The following is a 21,623-nucleotide window of genomic DNA, read 5'->3' on the forward strand; positions in this document are numbered from 1 at the left end:
ACATGTGTAATTATAATTGAATATATAATGTGTACTATTAAAAGAGTTGTTGGAATAGTAACTCTCCAAGTGATGCAGGTGAATGGTTGCGGTGGTAGAATCCTCAGTGTTCCTATATAACCCAAACAGACAAAATTAACAACTACACCAAAGAAGAATGGTTATGGAGGACCTACATATGCTGCTGCAGAGAAATAGATCTACATACCAGGAGCATCTTCAGTAGATATTCTTGATGTCTGACAAACCTCTGACCTGACATCCAGCACCACACTGAGGTGTCTGTCTGAGGTATCATTGCCTATGAGGAAGACCAGCTACTCCATAATCTGCATTAGAGGTTGCTTGACCAACAGCCCATCACACTTTGATGTACCTTCTTGTGCCAGATGGGCAGCTCATTGTTGTGTGGCAAATTCATTGACCCTGTGCTGGACCATTACATATAAATGGTCTTGACCACCAGCAGCATTTTTAAAGGTATAGACACAGTAGACCTGGTCAGCTGCATCCAAGCCAAAGAGGCGTCAGCCATGGAGAACGAGGCCCTGAACGACCACCTCATTTTCAGTGTCTGAGAATCTGGCCCTCCTTGTAGGTTTGTCATCAGACTCTTCAGTCTACATCTACTTAGCCTGTCATTTAGACATTGATCTGAGTGTAAGAAAAGCACTGGTATGAACATCATGGTCAGGGCTGACCCACAAATCTTCTTCTAACAGTGTTCTCACCTGAGCACATACACTATGCTGCCTGTGTGTCTGACATTCCCATATCTCTAACCATGCTGTGTATCCAAACTCAGCCACAGAACTGTAATGACCAAATGTACCCAGTACAAAAGCTGAACTGACTGATTGCCCCCCCCCCCCCACCCCCCAGCACAACAGGCGAACTAGTGCAACTCTCCTGGAAAAGATCAGTGTGACCTGTCATTGCAAAAAACAGCTTGGCAAATGTGGCAGACTAATACAGTATACAGCAGTGAATTTCTTTAACATTCAGTATCACAAGCCAAGGCTGAATTACTTGCACAGGTGATCTGAAAACGTGCTTATGGGTGTGTTTCTCCATGAGCTTCTCATTCTTTCTGACCAGCAATTACCTGTACTAGAAACAGTTCTCTCAGTACACCTTTGTTCTATGTAACCCCCTGAAAGTACTATTACAGCTTTATATTTGCTACCAGTGCACAGTAGTTTCATAAGTTAAGCTAAAAGGGTTGAGACTTATGTTGGTAAAGGTTAGCAGGTGTTTCATTTAAGGCATGTGTTAAGTTTGGTAATGATATTTCTGATCCACAGCTTCTTCTATAAAGTGATGTGACTCAGTGATTTCCCTCAAGCTTATATCATACTGATTTGGTTGTCTGGGCACAGTAATTATGCAATTGAGGGCTCAATGGAGAAACATTTTGAATCACACAATGTTTGCATTATCCATATTGGCCAGTCTCTGTGCTGAGCTCTAAAAAGCTTCAAGCACAATCCTGGGCACCTATGGACAGCACTGCACGTTCTCTTTTCACTCATGGTTTAAGGTGGTTATCTGTAATTCCACAGAACACATAATGAACGTGGGGTCTCTGTGATGCATAGATCAACAGTAGCATATATAATGAAACTGGGCTGTCATGTTGCGTACCTCACACTGCCATGTCTAAAACTTGCCATACATTACTTATATTAGGCTGTTCCACCACAAGTCACATGGATGACATGCCCTCCATCATGTAACAGTTGGAAAACCCAAAATGAAATGTGACCATAAATTTCCTACCATTTATTTCTGCACCTTTTTCATGTGCTTAACAATGGCATCTGAGGAAGACCTTACTGCTACATTCTGTACACAAAAGTGGTATGTGGAGGAATCAGAGATATGCCTCCACCTTCTCATTTCAGGGAATGTGCAGCTGCACAGGAAACCATTGAAGTGCCTCAGAGACTGACAAGGCAGTATATCTATTAACAATTCAGTCAGTTCTTATAGTTGTAATCAAGGAAGGTATATGCTTTCTACAGGGTTGCCACCATATCACCTGTATAGAATGGGACTTTAGTTTTGAAAATGTAGGATTTGGCAGGATAAACCAAACCCACAAGGATTGTACTACATTTTTACGTTTCATATACAGTCAAACGGACTGTAGTACAATTTTTACCTTTCATATAAGGCTAGTGTCGTAGAATGTCAGTTGTTTCATTTCTATCCTATTATTTAAAGTATTTCAGGAATAAAGGTAATAGTTTAATGCAGCTACAACAGGAACCTAGGGGAATATTTTTTGTCCTAATATCTTAGGCAATTTGTTAATGCTCTTATATTTTTTTTCAAAATGCAACTGCCCATTTAGGGAGTATTCTATACAAAGGGGCACAGGTAGCATCCTTGATTTATGCAGTACTATCAGTGAGATTGTCGACTCACTATTCATAGGTAACAATATGGATTATTGATATTAATACAGGTCTGTGGATGCATGCTAATGGGAGTAATATATGTAGTCAACTGATTAAGGCACTGCTTTATGCATTATGCTGCTAATGGTCCCACTCTCCTTAATAGACTATTTTTAACACCATTATTAAATTATCATTTAAGACACAGGCACATATACATTAATAGAAAATAGAGCAAACCATATTATCATTTTCTGTGTACACACATTATACATTACGCATGTTTTCTCTCTTTATAATTATCATCAGTCTACCATTACATGAATTGTTCATTTTCTGCCTTCCATTAAACCTCATTCCTCCTCCTGAACATTATTCTCCATGTATCGTTTACACAAATTCTATTTATTTCTATATAATTTCTCCCACCTTTTTCTAAATATTCCTTTTTCAGTCTTTTTATCTCATTTACAATATTCAATACTTTAAATACAGTTGGTTTGGATTTTGATTTCCATTTTCTTGTAATTGCTTTTTTTGGCAGCTGACAGAATTAAACTTAACAAGGCCTCAAAATAGTCATTGCCTTAGTTACATTTGTTTGCTCACCCAATGTTTCTGCCAGAATACTTTGTAGGGAAGTTTTAAAATCTGTTATTTTTTGACATAATTATTGGTTGGCCTTCATGTTTGTTGTACTTTTGAGTAAGACAAGCGGAACATTTCATGGAAAATTATGTGTGAGCTGTGGTCTTCATATCATTGGTACAATTCTCATACAATTGCTTTATCAATCTGCCTGGAATGATGACATGAATTTATGTTTAAATGCAGCAGTCAGTCTGATTGTGCAAGTGTCGCAGCAGAGTGAGCCTTTGATCTATGCAGTGCATATACTCATAGCTATAGTTAATTTCCTAACCCTTGCTTGTGTATTGTGGCATCACACACAATTTCCAATGGGTGTTTGTTGTCCTTTTGAGCACTGTACCCACAACATTGCGATTATGAAAACTTTAGTATGAGCTGCAGATTTTCTCCTTAATACTTCACTAATTTGTCATACACCATTACTATGTGTTTCACTGATTTACCAAGTATCTTCATATGTTAAAACATTGCTTGTCTCTTTGTATGTGATAATGGCTATGGGTTCACTTCCATTCTTGATTGTTTGTCATGCCATCGGTGGTACCTTGAAGTCAATGTTTTTTATTCTGTAAACTATATAACCTGTTCTGCTGTGAGTTAACCATTAATAATGATCTGTTTTTCCTTACAGATGTACACTTATGCCACAAACACCATTTCTGTATGTTTGACTGCACCCTTCAGTATACCTAAAGAAGCAGCTATGCATGTTCACTCTTATCCTTCTGAATTGTTTGTGTTGATGGTTGTGATGATTGTACAATGCAACATCATTGTTACTGTGGGATGAGTGTGTCTTGTTTTTTTAATTATATTGCATGTAATATAGTCAGACTAAGGATATCTCTTAGCTGCATGTTTTTATTGCATCTGTGCTTCTCTCTCCTCTTTCTGACAATCCTTACTATTATATGCATTTTTTTGCTTTTTATTTTGTTTTTTTTTTCTATATATTTTACTATTATATGCAGCAACCTTGAGACCTGCACCCATTTTACCATCAAGGTTTGTCAGCTCATCACTGATGGCAACTAAGCGGTAGCCACTGACACCCTCAAGCTCAGTGTCCCAGGCTGCCACTGTCACATACTCACCTCATGCAGCACCTGCACTGGGCAGTGCCAGCAGCCCTGCTCCAGAATGTGTTAGTCTTCAAACAAGCAGTAGCAGTGACAGTGGAGATAACACCTGCATCACCCAGTGTTAGCTGGAAGAAATGGTGGTGGGGCTTACCTGCAAGTGGTTGGCTGCCTGCCCTGCATCGACTGGCTAGAGATCCCCATCTGGCAACTTGCTATGTTGCATGGCTGCTCCACACTTGTTCTATGATCTAGCCCAGGGCCCAGCCTTGACAGTGCCCAGAGTGATGACTGAGCTCCCACTGGGTCACTGCTGGCAAGGACTTCAGCTACATGATCCATCATCTCATCTAATCCTGGTGTTCCCCTTCCTCCTCAATCCTCTCCATTATCATTTTATTTCCTCTATGTGTCATATGTCTCCCTATCAGTTGTGTTACCCTGTCTCTTTATATCAGCACCTTCCCCACTTGTCTGTCTTCTGCTTGCTTGTGTGCCCTTGATACCCACCCTAACCCTCTTACTTTCTTTTTAACTCCCTTACCACCTTACCTAATGTACATCATCTCTATATTTATAAAATTGGCACTTAACCAACAACAGCGAACAAGTGTTCCTCTTTCTTCACCTCCATTCTGCTCATTAACTAATTTTTCACCTTTTGTTCTGCCCTCTGCTTGTTTCCCCATTTTCATTATTTTCCTGTATTCCCATTTACAGCCTTTATTTTGGAACAGATCAGCACACATGCATTGTGGCCCTTTTGTGCCTTCCATATCACTTCTCCTTCTTGCCTCAGCATTGCACACAGACCCTCACTGATGCACATGCATAAAGGGATTTGCTATTGCTTCTAATTCCTACAGCTGCAATATAGTACTGCACACTCTTCATAGAGCTCATGCTGCATCTACGAGTGGGATATTTAATGAACTCTAATCTCCCTTGGATTCATTCTTAAGAAGCTTTGGGCCTTGTTGCAAACAAGATAAATGGAGGCGGATTGGCTGCAACAACATTCACTGTTTTTCTGAATGCCATGGTGTTTCTACTGTGGCGTCCATCTTTGAATGCTGCCCTTTAAGGTGCAAGTTGTTGGTTCTTTGGGCGATTTGTCTGGTTTGCTTGAAACATGCATTCTCAGAACTGATGGATAATCATGCTTGCCTAAAAATGTTCAGCTTATATGGAAATAGTAAGTTTTTTCTCTTTTCGTTTTCAGAGTAATTGAACTATTCATTGTGTACTGTCATGAATTATCATCCCATTTTCTGTTCAGAATACAAATAATACACATACCCTGACATAATGCTTATTACAGAGACATGGTTTAAGCCTCATATCAAGAATAACTCCATAGCCCCACCTGAATATAACATTCAAAGGGTGGAGAGAGTACACAAAAGAGGTGGTGGCATTGCCCTGCTTTACAAAACTAACTTAAAACTCCAGCTCCTATGAAAAGAAACCCCAGACGTCAGGAATGCGCAGACTATATTTGCAAAACTCCTTTTAAACCAGCACAAGCATCTAAACTTACTCAGGATTTATGTACCCCCAGGTGACAACCTGACCACCCTAGAGTCAATACTTCACTGGGCCTCCCACTCTCTTCCCCAAGAAACTATACTGCTAGGTGATGACAATGTTGACTGGACCTCTATCCACTCTCCAACATCCACCAACCATATTAACCTATATAACTTCACCCAACTAATACAATCACCCACACGTATTGATAAGTCCACAAAAAGGGAATCCATATTAGACTAGATCCTCACAAACCAGCCCAACAATGCCCATCAGTGTAGAACACTGCCTAACTCTCTCAGTGACCACAATCCCACTGTTATCCTTAGACACAAACTTAAATCCAATAACCCCCCCCACACACACACACACTTCAAACCCATTCTCACAAAAATTTCCTCACAAATCAATTCTCAGAAGCTTTAAAATCCTGTAACTGGTCTCCCATCAAAATCCTCCCTCTAGGCAAGGCAGTTGAATACTTTAACTCCACATTTCTAAAAATCCTGAACCACTTAGCCCCAACCAGAACAATTAGGATATGTAGTAACCCTCCACCTTGGCTACAGAAAACCACAAGGCCTTACTTAAAGACAGGGATAAAGCTTGAAAAACCTGGCACCAACATAAAACACCCACAACTAGGCAAACCCTTTTCTAACTTAGAAGTAAGGCAAAAAAACAAATTAAGATTGGCAAACAAAATCCTACATTTCCCTACAAAGGAAACACGGTACCAACCCACAAAAATTCTGGGCAGCAGTGAACAACATCCTCCAGCCCAAAAAAAACACTTGCACCTCCACCCAGTATAGAAGGTACAAACTCAGACTCCAGTTTCAACAAATATTTTACCGCCTCTATACTTAAACTCATAAACAAAACAAGTCCCACCAACCTACCACAATCCCCTAAGGCCCAAATAAACACCATCCTCTTCTCACTCAAGCCAGTACCAGTATCAACCATCCAAAAACTTCTAGCTAAACTCAAACCAACCACCCTCGCCACTGACAATCTTCCCGCCGAATACCTTCAACTTGTATCCAGGGCCATAGCTTACCCCATATCATTATTAATAACTAGATCCATTACGGAACACATTGCTCTGTCCTTGTGGAAAACCTCTTTCATCATTGCCCTTCACAAAGGTGGCCCCTCTATTGACATCTCAGACTACCGACCCATAGAGATCCTGTCACCCATATCAAAGATTCTAGAAAGGTGCATTCATCACCAACTCCTCACCCACTCTCTCTACAACAATCTACTATCCAAATCCCAACATGGCTTCTGTCCATTCCATAGTACCACCAGCGTCCTAATTAACTTTACCAAAACTATAAACTCATACAGGAACCAAGGCAAACTAGCCTCTGCCACCTTTCTAGAATTATCCAAAGCATTCAATACAGTTTCCCACAATCAACTCTTAACCTGCCTCTCTGAACTCAGCATTGACACCCCCACTCTTCTGTGGTTCAGTAGTTACCTAAACAACTGCCAATAGTCTGTCAAGTGGCATTAACTTCCTATCCCCCCACTCCCTGTCACACTAGGCATACAACAAGGTTTGATTCTCAGCCCCCTTCTTTTTAACATCTTTACAAAGCAACTTCACTTAGCAACCACTAAAGCTGAAATAGTCCAACATGCTTATGACACAATCCTGATCTGCTCTGCTCTGCATCCAATATCCAACTTCTCCAAAAAAAAGCCCAAGAATCCTTCACAGAGATAGAAAATTGGCTAGATAAATCACAATTGATACTAAACCCAAAGAAAACACAACTTATGCTGATCCACCCAACAAAGACTAATGACCTCTCCTTCTCCATATTCGCATCCAACAAGACTCTCATCACCCCAGTCCCAGAAGCCAAATTACTATGACTTACAATTGACCAGCAACTGAAATACAACAAACATATATCCCTAACTATCTCCAAAGTCCACAAAAAGCTAGGGGCCCTCTACTGCTGCAAAAGGTACCTAACTTCCGAGTCTAGAATTGTTATAGCAAGAACTCATCTTTTATCAACTTTACTTTATGCATCCCCAGTACTAACAAACATAAATAAAACTGACCTTAACAAACTCTCCACATGCTACAACAAAATTTCCAGGTTCACAACCAATGCCAAATCGCTCTCCTACCACTGCCAATCCCTACATGCATTACACTGGCTAGAATTTCCCAATCTATTTTGATACAATCAACTCAACTTTGCACACCAAATACTATACTATTCTGAGAAAACCCCTGCCCTGACTGGCCTTATATACTTCTACAATTCAAATAGACAACTACAATCCAGTAACAAAGCTCTGATTGAAAATATCCTGTGTAAAATCAGCTCTGGGGAATCTCTTTTCCCTCATGAAGTTGCTAAAACATGGAACACCCTACATCCTGACATCAGATTTCAAAATTGTGCCTTCACTTTCAAAAACCTCCTTAAATCATACCTTTACACCAACCATTTATGTAACTGCAATGGACTTTCCTGAAGCCTCACCCCACTGTAGGATTTTATTTCCTTTTGCTTCTGGTGAATACTAATATTGTCCTCTACTGATGCTCATTGTATATATTGTAAATATTTTGCATATCTTCTTACTATGAAAATGCCTTGCACAAATATTGTATCTATGCTTACTCCATGATAGTGCTATGCTCACATATTTGTACTTAAACTTTGTACTTCTAACGTGTTAAACTTTTCTATACCATGTTGAAAACTGTTGTTATCTTTTACACTTTGTAACCTAAAATTGTTAACATGAATTACTCTTTATTCTTTAACTGTATGGAGCTTTTCTCCCCAGGAGTCCGCTGAAAATGGACACTAGCTATCCAGTCGGACTATCCTGGTAAACAAATGTTAAATAAATAAATACATAAAATAATAAAATAATACACTTTGAAATGTCAGTGTCTCAAATTCATTTCTTCAGCTTATTATTTTGATTAATGCTTAGGCTCCTGTTTGCCATAATTTTAAATGGCATATCATAACTATGTTTTATTGCTTTTAAATGTGCATTTACTATACATTTTTTTATTTTTAACTAGTAAACTCAAAGATCTTGTTGGTAGCTTATTGTATTGGGATAATTAATGAAAGCAAACAAATTAAGTTATCAAAACCCAAAGTCAGCAAGATTTATTGTTTAGAATACAGTCTAAAAATAAACAGAATTCATTTAAATTGTTCTTTTACTGCTAATGATCCTTATATACTTATTTTCAGAATGCCTTCAGAAACATTTTCATTTCCTAGGCATGAGTTTTTTATTCAATTCCTTAAGTTTTCACTGCCAGTCCCAGAGGAAGCAGACAAATGTTGCTATGTAGGTCAATTTTCTCAAAATAGTACAAGAATGCTTCACATTCCAGATGCCTCAGCAAAAAAAAAAAAAAAAAAAAAAATCTCAGCACCCAATGGTATCCATAAATGCCTAAGCACATTTATTTTCTCTTTCTTACAAAATTGTATTAATCTTGCAGGAAAACATGTGGAATAGAAGACTGATAAATAGTTGAAAAGAAAAATATCAGTGAGCCAAAATTATATGGGTATAAGCAAAAAGTAAAGAAGTTTGTTGCTAGAATTACATCCAAGACTCTTATTTTCTTCCAGTACCTGGTTTCTTATATCAGTCCTCATCTCCATCATTCACGCTCATGTATGCACATGCACACACACACAAACATAAACACACACACATACACACACACACACACACACACACACACACACACACACACACACACACACACACACACACACACACACACACACACACTGTTCACCTCTTCCTGAATGCCTCTTTCCTTGTTTGTATTAGGTTATAGTATCATCATCGTTAACTGGATTCATCACGAGCAACAAAAGCATGCAATGAAAATGATCATTATACAAAATTAAAATTACAACACATATGGTCATAATGTGGCTTCCTTCTATAAAATGGACTATTTTACTCTGCTGTTAGTGGCCCATTTTGCATTGTACATTAACTTGGAATATACTGCCATTTTGATTTTATCCTGCATTATCTCTGTAATGAGTCATCTCTGTTTCTTACCCTTTGGTCTCATTTAAGTATAATGTTTTGAGTAATCCTGCAGATACTTGTTGTGTACCTTGCACCCTCCACAAGGCTTCATTTCCTTTTTAATTCTATTTTGTATTTATATTTTTCTCCTTCCTCTAATGATTACCTTAGTTAAAGGGAAAGAGTAGCACACAGAACCAATGAATCAAAGTTGTACAAGGTTATAAACTTCTGCAGGTATAAAACTTCGAGTCCGGTATCCCTAAGTAAAATTAATGGTTCACGCTTAAGGTGTAGTGTCACTATATCTGCCTTTGTTTAAGAAAACAGCAGCTTATCATAAAAAACAGATCTGCTATGGTTTATTATACTTTAACTTAGTTGCAGGTCAGCTACCCAGAGCTAGGGTGTATGTTTTCTAAAAATATATTTCTTATGCTCTGGTGGCATATCTTACATAAAACTTATAAATCTTTACTACTGTGGTTAAAAAGGTGGTACAGTGCACTGAGTAATGATTCAGTGAATAGCCACTTTATTGATAACTGAAAAATAAAAATTGTAAATTAAATGTCATGGATGCTATGGGGGATTGAAGGGGCTTTGATTCCTACATTTCTTGACTAAATACAACATATGTTGTGCTTATAGAATAACATTGTAGGTTACCAGCTTTCACTGAAATTGTCCATCACTAGATAATGTCTCAGTGATCAGTAGTTACCTTTTAAATTCAGCCAGATGACAGTTTTGATGTGATCATGCTGATCAAGGCTTCAAGCTATTAATGGTATGCAGTTGTTGTTGTCTTTCGGCTTTTCCCAGTTAGGGGTTGCCACAGCGGAACTCCGGTCCGCTAATGATTTACAGTAGATTGTATGCAGTGATTTCTAAAAAAAAAAAAAAACAAAAATCAGGATAAATCCATCCATCCATCCATCAATCCAGCCATCCATCCATCCATCCTCAACCCCTTTTTTCCATTTTTTGCACATGGGGTTGGGATGTCACTTTCAATAGTGACAATCATTGCAAGTCAAGGTTTACACTGCCAGGTGGCTAGCCCTGCCACTGTAGTTTAAATCAGGATAAATATTATGTATATATTCTCTAGTAAGCTACAGTCAGATGAGTACTTCCCATGGTCCTACCTCAGAAATGAGCAGTACAGTATTTAATAAAACTTCCTATCACAATGCTATTATTCAGAGCAGCTTGCCAAGAAATGCAATGCATGCCATTAACTCATTATGGAATATGGAGTTGCTAGTGTGGAGTATGTTAGGTATGGTGATCATATCATATAACTTGCAATGCTTAAACTTTGCCATTTAAACTGAGCAAAAAGGCAAACCAAACAGCTGCTTGACTCTCATATCAGGAACATGCCAGTGCAATGCGCAATGTAGCAAAGAATTTCCCTTTTTCCCTTCCCTGGTCTTCTGGTTTATATGGAAAAACATGGCTTTGAAAGTAGAAACAATGATGGTTGGTTCATCTAGCTTGTCTGTCATCTGCAACTACTGAATGTTTTAATGACTTTGTAGCAGTTGTTAGTCTACAATGTTCTATAGAAAGTGTTAGGAATACAATGAAAATGATTTAGATGCAATTAGAGTTTATGGTTGGTGTCTTATTAGTTTGTAAGAGTAACTGCACAGCACTGATGAAATGTTTTGAAATATGCCTTTTTTGAAAGGAATTTGTTTTGGCTATAATCTGCTATAATTAAAAAATATTGATTGGCACACACAATGCGCAAATAGTAGCTGAAACTTGGTGCCTGGATTGACTGGGTGATGACACTTAATACCAAAAATGGAGGAAAGCCATTTTAACTTTAGAAAGGTATCCATAGCCACTCCTGGGAAACATTGTATGCAAGTGTGTGTGTGTGTGTGTGTGTGTGTGTGTGTGTGTGTGTGTGTGTGTGTGTGTTTGTGTGTGAAAACTAGTTTGCTAAAGTCTCAGTTACTGTTGGTAAAAGTACTCCAGAAGGCACTGGACTAAGACTGAGGTATATAATTTTGGGAGGTGCCTATGATTATGGTTATTACATTGCTCTGTAGCTGTGCAGAGTAAAGCTTATTTGGCTGTGGCAGGTTTTGGTCATAACATGAGGTAGTAGTATACATTTGCCATGCGGTCTTAAGACCAATATCTCTTGCATACGAAACTCCAAAAATCCACAGACAACAAACTATTGAACTGAAACGGAACACAATAAAAGTCGGCCAAAAAGAGTTAGTGCTATTTATTATAAATTACACTTTCAGCTAGGACAGTGCCTAGCCTTCTTCAGACAAACAGTTAAAATATGGTAAACCAATGCCTTTTATCTAATCAAGTCAATGATGTCATCAATTAAACAATGTTGTTAGTAACCATAACAACATATTATCGCAGCCTACTTTTATATAACAAGTTAAGACTCATTAACTTATAATACAGGAAATAATAAACAAAATAATATATAGTCCTATCTCATCTTGTGTTTAAAAACACACTTTTATGTGTATACATGTTAAAAACTAAACTATACAAATTTAATAACAACATACTCTACTTAAAACAATTAATCAAATTCATACTAAGTAAGTCAAATTCGTAAAAATACTTATGAATTCCCTGGTTCTCCATTGTGTTAATGTTAGGACTAAAAAATACCTAATTAAACAAACGCTGCACTAACCAACCTCTAATTCCTGGTTAAACTATCATATGCAAAACTTTATATATTTGCATTGTGTTCAATTTTTATCTATTCAAAGTTAGAAGTTTCAACAGACTTTTAATGGAAATACTATCATTAATCCCTGGGGGCATATGAGCCCTCGTTCGCACTTGCCACTTCAGTTCGTCTATTTCGAGCAAAATTTGCCAAGGACCCCCTCGGATGTTCTCAATTCTCTGTTGTAAAACTGTGAACCTAAAGGTGTGTACGGGAAATTCAGAGCAGTGCTTGGCTAAGGCATTGTTAAAATCTTTCTTCTTTATTGCATAACAATGCTCATATATTCGCTGCCTAAAATGTCGCTCCGTTTTCCCAATGTAAAACATGTTACATGAGTTACAACAAGCAGCGTAAATCACACCTTTAGATTCACAGTTAAATTTTTCTTTTATTTTATATGTGTTGTGGTTCAAAACCACCTGGTTACCAACCAGGATGTGTTTACATTGTGAACATGAACCACATTTAAACATCCCATTAATTCTCCCATAAGAATTCCTGCTATTAATGTTGCTCTCTAAGAGGGCTTTAAGATTTTGACCACATCTGTATACTATTCTAGGGCTAGAACCAAGATTTCTAGAAAGGGAATCATCATTTTTAATGAGGTCCCAATTTTTATTTATTACCTCTCTAATAGACCAGAAATCTAAAGAGAATGTATACAAAAAGCTGGTTTGATAACTTACATTACCAGCTTTTTTGTTTAAGAATTCGTCAGATAGACTAGCCGATCCATTAAGGACTGAGTGAGAAGATAAGCTTGATTGTCCTTTTAATAAAGGAATAAAATAACCAACATTACGCTTGAAAACTACTTCTTTTTTTATGTTATAAACAAGTTGACTAGGCTAGCCTCTTTTAATAAACATGTTACAAAGATGGTCACATTCAGTCTCAAAGTCTACTTCGTCCAAAATCATATGGGCGGCCCTCACCATCTGGCCTTTGACCACCGCTTTCTTTTGTTGATACGGGTGGTTGCTAGTAAAATGAAGGAAACAGTTTGAATACGTCAGTTTCCTATATATAGAACTTTTGTATCTACTATTAGACTTGTCATTAACTAACCAAATGTCCAAATAGTTGATCACAGTCACACCTATGTTATAAGTAAACTTTAGAAAACTTGTGGTCCTATTAATGTTGTCAATAAAGACTGGTATCATGGACAGTTCTCTCTCTGGGCATCACACTGATGCCTTCTCTTTAATCTGGACTGCTTTTACAGCAGTCTAAATTTCCAGACGTTCGCTAAAAAAATTAAAGAATAAAAAAAAAAAAAACCCAGAACTCGACAAGCATGCACAGGTCGAGTTCTGAGACTTTGTGGACTTGCTTAGGAGCACAACATCATTACACAACATAGCAAACAAAATATTTAAATACATTTTGTTTATTTTTTTATTCATGTAAATTGTCCAAACTTCCATCTTTTTGCTGGGAGGGCTGCAGTCCTGCAGTCCGATGGCACGAGCCACCCCTGGTGCAGATCAAAAGACAGTCCTAGCTACCACAAATACATTGATTCCAGCAGCTGGGGATTTAAGGGCTGTACCTTACAACAGAGTTAAATGAAGAAATTCTAAAAGCATGAGAAACAGTACAAGCTGGAATTCATTGGAGAAAGCTCAAGAAGTTCCACAATTATTTATAGGAGATGTGAAGACCATGAATTCAGTTTTGATGGTATGAAGATATAGTGCCAAGATATGCTAGCGGGAGTTACCAGAGTGAAACAGAAGGTCATTTGACAATGTTAATCATTAAAACAAAGAATACAGATATCTTTACAGGACGTGAAAATATCCTGAAATAAAGTCTTTATGATTTGCAAAAGGAGTTACTAAGCAGTATAGAGAAGGGAAGGGTGACTACACTAGCAGGACATAGTAGTGACTGAAAAAGCATCCTACTAACAATAAAAGGATCTAACAGCTATTTAAGAACATGTATATACTTCATTAAACTTAATGTATCTTAAATGAGAAGCAATTTACAACTTGCAGTGCTTGCTGACAAACTACATCTATCTAAGGCACGTCTTTCCAGACTTTCGTGTTAAGAATAGGTTCTGGCATCCGCAGATAAATAAAAAGTCAAGTCTATCGAATCGCCTTTGCTATACTGCATGACAGATACATATTGATGGCAATGAGCATGTTTTATCCCTGGAAGCATTCCAAAGAAAGTTGTTTCATGCCCTGTGGCTACTAAAATATGTGTTGTAAATGAGAAGGTACTCACTGTAGGGGAAGGTAACACAACACTAAAGCAGGGAGGTTGTTTCTGTTCTGAGCATTACAAAGCAAGAACATCATCATCAGCAGCAGCACCCGTTTTTCCATTTTCTACATGGGGTTCGGGTAGCACAACAACTGTCACAAAGTGAGATGGAGTGCAGGAACGCATCAGTGGTAGAGCAAACTGGTAACAGATAACTCCAAATGAATACAGGATGCATGGCAAGAATGACTTGTCCCTACTTTAGAAGGCTGCACACACCTCAACCAGCTAAAAGAAAACAGCATTGTAGGTTGATGAATCAGGGAAAACTGTCCAGTGCTGTTTAAATTCAAGTCACAGGGTCCTACAGGTGATCAGACTTGTATTACCAGTATTGCTGCTAGATTTGTTGCAGGGAGGTTACATAACTGAAGGAACACTGACTGAGTTCTGTATGAAAAGTACACCTGAAATGTAACACAATACGTGTTAGCAATATTATTATTAAGGAAAAGGCCTCATCTAAGAGGACATTTTAAGACTAACACAGATTGTTAGCTGCTGTCTGTGTGTGAGGGTCGAAGAATGTCAAACTTTATGTGATACTCTGAAAGAACAGCCATAGGTAAAGGGGTGCTTCTGTCACAATTAGAATACTGTTTACCATTTTTCACAGCTCACTCAAAAAAGAATAGAATAAACTCAAATTATAGGAAAGAAAATATGTAGACTTATTTGCCTCCCACCTAGGCATGAACACCATTGCATTAGTTTAAGAAAAGCTAAGTGGCTTCCCATCCAACAGCAAGTTGACCTTTTGTTTTTTAAAACTTCTGCAGTCTGACTTTTTTAACGATTAGCCTCCAAAATCTTTCCAAATATACCCTCATATCAACTAAGTAACCAAGAATGCAATGTTTGTTCTCCTGTAAATGCCCTCAACAAAACTTAAAAGTCACAAGTATTGCTTCAATAGCCTAGAACCCAAACTTTTGGAATCCATTCCATCTTATCTCAAAGAAATAACCTCCTACCTGACTTTTCATTTGTTTTTAAAAATATACTTAAATAACTAAGTAAAATGTAAATGCCTTCCCACAAGTCATGCTACCTTGAACACAAAGTACATCCAAATTAAACAAACTTAGTAACCAAGATTTTCTTCAACTTCATCTAGCTTCAATTCCTCCCCTTTTCTGTCTCTGTTCTTTTTCCTTTTATCATTGCTCAAACTGCACATTTGTAAATACATAATAAAATATGTTCATTCCTTTGTCTTAATCTGCCTCCACTTAAGCATATAAACAAAATTTCTCTAACCAAAATGATTGCATTGTACTGTACTTCCTAATTTCATTGTATTATATGTATTCTCTGTTTTATATACTTTGTACATCCTAGCTGAGACTGAAATTGGTCCACTGTGATCAGGTTTACCTGTGGGACATAGGTTGAGATAATGAATACTGCCCTATATTTATACTGGAGTCTGATTGCCATGAGTCTGTCATTAATTCTGATGACATCCCTTAGTGTCTTCTGAAACCTCTCCCTCACTGCAATTGCTCCAAAATTTCTAGTCTGTCCTCCTCCTGAATAGTAGCTCCTAGATCGCAAGCCAAGTGGCTTTACTATACTGCCCTTTAATCTTATTTCTTGGATACAAAGGATGTCCAGCCTCCTCCTTACCATAATCCTCTTCCAACCTGCATCCTGTCATTGAACTTACACTAAGTGTAGCAATCCTTAGTTCATGTTTGGCTGGTTGATTGGTTTTATGTCCAACTTTCGCTCACCAGAGCTATCACAGGTAATTCAAGCTGGACATTTGGGTACCAGCCAGCTAGTAGCTTATTGACCCAGGGTTGCTGGGCTTTATGTTGGGCACACACTGGCCACTAGGGGCACATAGGCACCCCTCACCATTAGAATGGGTCCCTGACATAAGTTGGAGCAGGCTGGGTCCCCATCCCTCTTATCACCGCCAAATATCCATGTCCATTTGTGATGAAATTAGTCAATGTGACCAAATGATCTAGAGCTAATTTCAAATTCAAATTCAAATTCAAAGTAAACTTCTTTGTCATTAAGGACTACAGATGTGTCGACCTAAACAAAATTATGAGTATCAGCTTACCATGAGAGTACAGAAGAAGCATAGGCTACAACAAATACAACAATAAAACATATCAAGTAAGAAATTAGAGACTAATAGCTTTGCTTTGAAAACATAAGGAAAACAAAATACTTAACCCCCCCCATGTAGTAATATAAATACTGTACAATAGCAGCATGACAGGTAAGATTGGTTATTGCACATGAACTAAAATTGTCACTCTTTATATATATTACATAAAGCAAGTAAAAAGCAATTGCACTTGAATGTAAATATATAACTAAGTAAATAAATAAATATTGCACATTCCAAACAGGACACTGTTATTAAGTTAATTTGTGCTGGAGTCACTAGGCCTGGTGTCTGAGTTAATAAGTCTCATCACCGTTGGGTAGAAGCTGTTAATGAATCTGGAGGTCCTACAGCGAATACTGTGGTACCTCCTGTCAGATGACAGTTGTGTAAACCAGCCATATGCAGGATGTAAGGAGTCAATAAATATTTTGTGGACTCTTTTGAGGCTGTTTGCTGTGAATAGCTCTTGGATTAATGGTAGACTGGTGCCCATGATTTTCTCAGCAACTCTCACCACTCTCTGTAGCGTCTTCTTTTCAACTACTGTACTGTTTCCAAATTAAACAGTGAAGTTACACGTGAGAATGCTCTCAATAGCTCCTCTGTAAAAGGTGACAAGAATAGTAAGTGGGAGCTTTTTTCTTTTGAGCCTTCTCAGAAAGTGGAGACGTTGATAGGCCTTGATGGTTGGTTTGTACAACTCTTCCCTGACAGGTACTATCCAGAGTCCATGCTTCTAACCACAACTTCATTAATGAGCGAGTTTGAGGTGAAAACACCCATCATGTTTTGGGGAGTTGGGAGGAACCACACAGAGATACAGGGAGAACATGGTGAAGATCACTGAGTTGAAACAGCTTTTAAGAGTATTTCACATATAATGCATACAGCAATGCTATTGTATTTCAAAACTGTTAAAAGCCAGGCTTGTTAAATTTCTTTATGATGTCAAAAAGGTATAAGCACTCCTTACCACAACTGAGAGCTAGTCTCAGGCAAAAACCTTAACAAAGGTCTACAGCCATCACAGAAAATTAGTGGGAAGTATAAACAACTTTAAAAGCTGTTAAATACTTCATTCATTTTCTGAAGGCTGAATGAAGTGTTTAATAGTCTGTTTGTGTTTCCTGTCAATCCGCTGCATTGGTCACTCTCTGTGTCACTCCGGTATGTATGTTACATTTTTCTGAGCTCTAAAACATTTACACATCTTATGCTTTTTTCCTCTAACTTTTGTAGTACACAGTAGGAGGCAAATCTGCATATACTGCAAAGAATGATGGGCAGTAGTGTCCATTCTAACCCAGCTTGCAATGCTTTCTCCCTCCAGATGTCCAGATTCACCTCTCGAGTTTTGCTCTTGAGGTGAATTTCTTGACATCCTTGTCTTAAACACATAACAAGCTAGTTATGATAATAGACCTTATTATAATCCCTTATGTCTTCCATGAAATTGTATTAACTGGACGTATATAACTATCCTAATGTCTATCTTTCTTGCCTTAGCAGGGTTCTTCTAGCTGGGACATCTATACATCTGTTTCAGGGATTTTGATAATTTCGCTGCTGTTATGGGAGCAGCAGTTGATGTGGCAAATACTCTCAGTATTTATATTCATCAGAATAATATGCATCTGTATTATAAATATTGTTTTTTATACTAGAAACAAAAACTCAAGACTTGCCAAAATCAACAAAATTAAAGAAAAAAAGTGAAGCTTTTGTGGAAGACACAGCACAAATTTTATCAATAAGTGCTTTTGTTCTTCTAAATACAAAGAACTTAATCAGATATCTGATGACGTTCTTTGTATTTAGAAAAAATGAAAGCGCTTTGTTTCTTAGTTTTTTGTACTAGGAGAAGCAGACTGCATTATGCATACTCATGCTAACATTCCAATCTCTGGCCATATAATTCACATGTAAAATTTACTTTAGTAATTTGCACATTCATTATTTATCAAGGATGGAAAGGCAGCACTTCAAGATTAGTAATTGCATTTTTTTTTGTACAGAAAAGTAATACATTCTTTTCCGCAAAGCTCTGTTAGTGTCAGACATCTTTTTATTTGACAACTTGTGTATCTGTTTCACTTAGAGAATTAAAAGATAATTTAAAAATTTTAATTCCAAGACACCTTTTGCTTAATATAGCAAGTTTCTCTTGACAGGCTTACAACAATTCTGCTTGGGTTGTGTGGAATTGATTTTGGTTTGCAACTAAGGAGCAGATTGTGCTTTGTATCGAGACATAACTGTTAGCCATAAGACAGCTCTTTCTAGCCAGATGATGTGGTCTTTCAGTTATAGTGGTCTAACTGTAGTTATTTTTTTAAAATGTCATGCAAAGTTAATGGACATACTTTAATCAATCCAGTCCTGAAAGGAAGAACCATGAATTTCTGTGGTCACTCCTATTCTCATCTGAAAGTTTTAAGAGTGATAAATGGTTTCAATAAATTTCAAATGCAAATCTGAAAAAAAAATTCTGACAATAAAAATAAATCATGTCAGATATATTATATGTATAGTTAGATTCAGCTTACTGTTTTGGACAGTTGCAGGAACTGCATCGCAGTGTGAGAAAGTAATGTAGACCAATTATAGAGAGAATTACTTCCCTTTACTGTCATGTTTGTTTGAATATTATGCCTACTGAAACATAGAATAAATCACTGACTTGTAGTTAAAATTTGTATTGTTTAAAATAGATTCATAGCAGGTCATGATAAAATAAGTTGTCAATACATGTTCTGACAGTTATACAGTTTTATGCATACATACATACATACATACATACAAACATAATCATGTATACAAATTTGCTTCTTACTTTGAACTTATTTACCCCACCCACCTCATCTCACAAAAAAATGGCTATGATAATCACAAATGTATACGTAATGCTAAGTAATGTCGAATGCTGCAAGATAACTCGTATCCCAACAGCGAATGCCGTACCAGAAAGGAGAAACTGTTCGAGAAGATAACAGAGGCCTATTCTGAAGACTTAATTTACTGACTGTTAGGGTAGGTGGTGCAACATGATATCACAACAGTGGTCACACCAACTACGCCCCAAAAGGATGCCTTACTTAATCTTTTTTACCAAAAACAGCACTTTGTAGTACACGTCTGGATCATTAAGACAGCAGTACAAGTGTTTTAGTCACAAAAGTGACTCATTATACTGAGAAAGGAGAAAAAGAATTCTATAGTCATGATTTCCAGCAAGGGTACATTCAGATATTACAGTCTGTCCATGAAAAGGCATGAAATTATATAAGACAGTGGCAAAGTTATAACAATGTTAACTACATTAAAAACAGTATCATTGGGATTTTAGGAATCTGGCTGGATAAAATCTGTTGAGTTTTAATATTATGAAGGATACATTCTAAATGCTCATGGCATTTTCGGACTTAAAAATGAAGGGCTTGGGGTTATTACTTATTTTTCACAGTGAGCAGATGGTTAGACTCATAGATCAGAACCTGATTTATAAAACAACCAGACTATGCTTTCTGCAAGAAGTTCAGAGCCATTTAAGCATCCAAATCCATTCTGACAGCAACTGTAGATTTGTTCTACATTGTGAGAAAATGTAAAACTTTTATTCCATGTAATGTCAGTTTCATATTAAGAATCGTCATGCATTTACTGTGATTATGTTAACGAAAAATAAATAAGTAAAAGTTTGGGAGGAACATGTATACATAAATATTAAACTGTGAAGTTGAAGGGAATTTTAACAGCAGTATAGTTTCAAAAGCTGTTATGGCATGTGCCATATTTGTTTTTGTTTTGCTCTGTGGTTCAGATACTAAAAGACAGGACAGTACTGATGTCTGACAGCATGAGATGAACAGGCGTCCCTGGCTGTGAAGTTTCTTTGTCGTTAGGGAACAAGCACAGTGACTGGACAAATCCCATCATCACATCATGGCGTGAGAAAATGTTAAAAAAATTCTTAACTCTGAAAGAGGTTCAGAATTCTATGTACATTACTAGAATGATGCTCCATCAGAAGCAGTCTTACCTCAGAGTTTATGCCACACTAGGTCAATCAACGGTGACTCTGCAGAAGTTTACTTCTGATAGCACAATCTTTAATAACCACATGCAAGTTTCTTATATATAAGCACTTTGTTGAAAAATGGATGGAATGTATGACCAAAACGGAAAAGAAAATCAGATGTTAAAATTATAACACTATCAGTCTTATACGAAATGTAACAATCTTACCCTTTAGCCTCAACTAAGTCATACTTCTGCCAAGTAAGACAATGACATATTTTTCAAATTATGGAAAAGAGGATGTAAAAGAGAAATTAACTGGCGGAAACAATCTAAAGGTTCTTTTTGACAGGCGTTAGGTTAAATATTGTACTGATAATGAACTGTTTATTTATTGTCACACACAAACACAAACACTCCAATAATCTATAACAGAATCGGAAGCTATGCCTGAGAAGTTATGAAATCATGATATATTAGCCTGGTTTCAACTTTGCTAAGCTTTGTTAAGCTACCTTATGTGTTTACTTTTCTTTAAATGCCAATGTAATTGTAACCATCAATAATAACATATAAGGGAGAGAGAGTTTTTGAAAATGCCTCAGATAAAAAAAAATGCTAACATAACTTATCCATCTCATAAGCCTGATGTAAGAATTGCTGGACTCTACACTCCAGATCCAAAAACAGAGAGTGAGAGGGTACAAGGTGCATGTCACTGCTGGTCTAGA

The sequence above is a fragment of the Protopterus annectens genome, chromosome 3.part0 (genome assembly GCF_019279795.1).
Source record: "Protopterus annectens isolate FY-2018-M chromosome 3.part0, PAN1.0, whole genome shotgun sequence".
Taxonomy (NCBI): Eukaryota; Metazoa; Chordata; order Ceratodontiformes; family Protopteridae; genus Protopterus; species Protopterus annectens.